Source organism: Limulus polyphemus, unplaced genomic scaffold (genome assembly GCF_000517525.1).
Source record: "Limulus polyphemus unplaced genomic scaffold, Limulus_polyphemus-2.1.2 Scaffold1081, whole genome shotgun sequence".
Classification (NCBI taxonomy): Eukaryota; Metazoa; Arthropoda; class Merostomata; order Xiphosura; family Limulidae; genus Limulus; species Limulus polyphemus.
In genome coordinates, this window is record NW_013666691.1 from 199,111 (window position 1) to 202,286 (window position 3,176).

Below are 3,176 nucleotides of genomic sequence, written 5' to 3' on the forward strand. Positions count from 1 at the left end.
CAATCTGTGGGTCGCAAGATCGAAACCCGTCGCTTAACCTGCTTCCCCCTTTAGCCGTGGGGACGCTATAACGTGAAGGTCGATCTTACAATTCATTGATAAAGAATAGCTCAAAAGTTGGCGGTGGGTGATATTAACTAGTTGCCTTTCTTCTAGCGTATCACTTCAAAATTTACGGGCAGATAGCGCAGATAGCCCTCGAATAGGTTAATAAAAATTCAGCAAACAAATAAATCACATTTCATGATAGAAAACTATATGTGCTTATGATGAGATGTTGTAGAACATATTTATTTTCTCCTCACCTTAGAGTGTGTTTATAATGAGGAAGCTGTTTATTCTATATTTATTTTCTCCTCACCTTACATTTCTTTATACAGAATCTACTCAGTCTGTTTATAATGAGGAACCTATTTATTCGATATTTATTTTCTCCTCACCCCACATTTCTTGATACCAGATCTATTCAGTGTGTTTATAATGAGGAACCTGTTTATTCGATATTTATTTTCTCCCCACCCCACATTTCTTGATACCAGATCTACTCAGTGTGTTTATAATGAGGAAGCTGTTTATTTGATATTTATTTTCTCCTCGCCCCACATTTCTTGATACGAGATCTACTCAGTGTGTTTATAATGAGGAAGATGTTTATTCGATATTTATTGTCTCTTCAAAGTTCTTGTTAGGTTACTTAGGCTTTGTGTTCATAATGAGAACGTTTCTTTTTAATGTATTCCTCTTCAAGTAATCAATATAATTATGCATTAATTACTTTATAACTCTTTAATTGTCATTTTGTATATACAAAAATCTTACCAGTGTCAAATCAATTTTTTACAATAACAATAAGAAAGGAAAAAGACATATGTTTTAATATTTCAGTATATATTTGGAACATAACATTGGTAATCTTTGAGATATTTAAAGGAGAAAACATTATCTTATTGTGATATAAGATCCCAAATTCCCATGGCAAAGCTTCAGGGGAGGACATGTATATATCTCTATGGAAATGACAGAGTTAAAACATTCGGTTTTTCCTTTGTTTCTTTTTCTCTTTCGTTTTAATGTTAAACGTAAGCTCATGATTACTTGATTTAGAATACGTTTTCAATATTTTTAACTTGTAATCGTTTTCACTACAAAAGTATTGGTTTCGATACCTCTTTGGGAAACCTGTATTAATCCTATTAATACCCAAGTTCTTTCAAAACTTCTATATAAACGATTTTGTTTTCCTTCATTGTAAAGCTGCGAAAATTGTGTTCAGCATCGTTCTCTAAACCTCGAATTGCAGAGTTATATGCCCCCAATTTAGCGCTGACCCATCAGGGGACATAAAAGAAAGTAAAGCGTTTCTAAGAAAATATGACGAAAATCTTAAGATCTATATAAACTAATTCTCTCATCAAGCGCTTCCCGGTGATTGAGTGGTAAGTCTGTGGACCTACACGCTAAAATCATATAACCGCGACATGCACAGATAGCATATTGTGTAACTTTGTGCTTAATACCAAATAAACAAATAAACAAACTCACTAAATATTTTGTTTCTGCCTTAGATAAGAATTGCGTGATGAAAGGGAGAAGCTTTGTTTGTTTGTAATTAAGCACAAAGCTACACAATGGGCTATCTGTGCTCTGCCCACCACGGGTATCGAAACCCGGATTCTAGCGTTGTAAGTCCGCAGACATACCGCTGTGCTACTGGGGGGCTGAAAGGGAGAAACTCTTTAGCATTTAAACAAACTAGTCCACTAATCAGATAATTGTCTCAAACATAAATTGAGTTTTTCCATGATAGTAAAGTCAAATGTGAAAGAGTACCCAATCATCATTCCTAAAAAAAATCTAAATCATCCTATTTAAGTTTGGAAACAAAATGTTATACAATTAATTCATTGTGTTTTACAGAAGTTTCCCTATGTAATGAATTTTTCACCTTAATAAACCTTAGAAACTAATATATTTATTTCCTTTGGAAATCGCAGTCTTAAATATCAGCAGCCCTTAAATATAACATCGTAAAGTCAGCATTATTTTATGGATCATACTTTGTGAATGGTAATGACTGCTCAAATGAACCTGTACTCCCCGATGGGCAAAGATTTAAAGCTGGAAAACATTTTATAATGTGAACACGTTGAGATGGATTGAATTTTATATGTTACATTATCGACTTTAGAAGAGAAATTGGTTAAAAATTGAAACGATACCACACCTAAATTACAATCTTATTAAAAAACAGAATATTCAATTCTTAATTATTAAAAACCATGATATTTATTTTATAATCTTATAACTTACATACATGTTAAGATATGCTTCCGTCAAACGAAATAAAACAATCAAGAAAAAAAAACGACATTAAATCTCTATGTGTGTGTGTGTGTGTGTTTATAGCAAAGCCACATTGGGCTATCTACTGTGTCCAACGAGTTTGAACCCCTGCTTTTAGCGTTGTAAATCCGAAGAATTACCGCTGTCCCACCGGAGGAACAAATTAAATGAAAATGACGGTTCTTTAATACAACGAAGAAATGAATCGCATTAATATTTTAAGTCGTCATGAAACGTTCTGTTCATCACGAAATAATACAAAAGAAACAAATTATTCAGCCGTAATTACGTACATTAGATTTTTCATCCCATTGAAACTAACCGTTATTATACAGCTCGTTAAAACACTGGTTGTAGAATGCACATTAAGTTCTGAAAAGGAATATATCTTGAAATAATACTAATGTGTTGTGTCCAAGTTTATGAAAATCTTTAAATAAAACGAAATGGAAAAAAATATTATCAACGCAATATTTTGTCATAATACTACTGATGTTGGACAAACTTATTTCATTGACCCTAGCCTTATTCGAAAAGGTTTCCAAACTAGATTACTGTATTAAGTCTACTCCTTGGAGAAGTTAAGTTTAGTTTTAACATTTAACTCTTTCTCTGTTGCGTTTATAGGTAAACTTTTCCCGAATAAGTTTACGTTTAGATAAATAATAAAAAACAAAGACATATGTTTTTGCGAGTTGTTTTTTATCTGAAGCTAGAAATAGGTAAATGTTGGGTAGTATGAAGGGAAACATTGTTTTCTTCATTATTATACACATTTCTAAGTTCTAATTGCAGTGCTTTAGTAGGTAACATATTAATAGTTATCGGGGCTG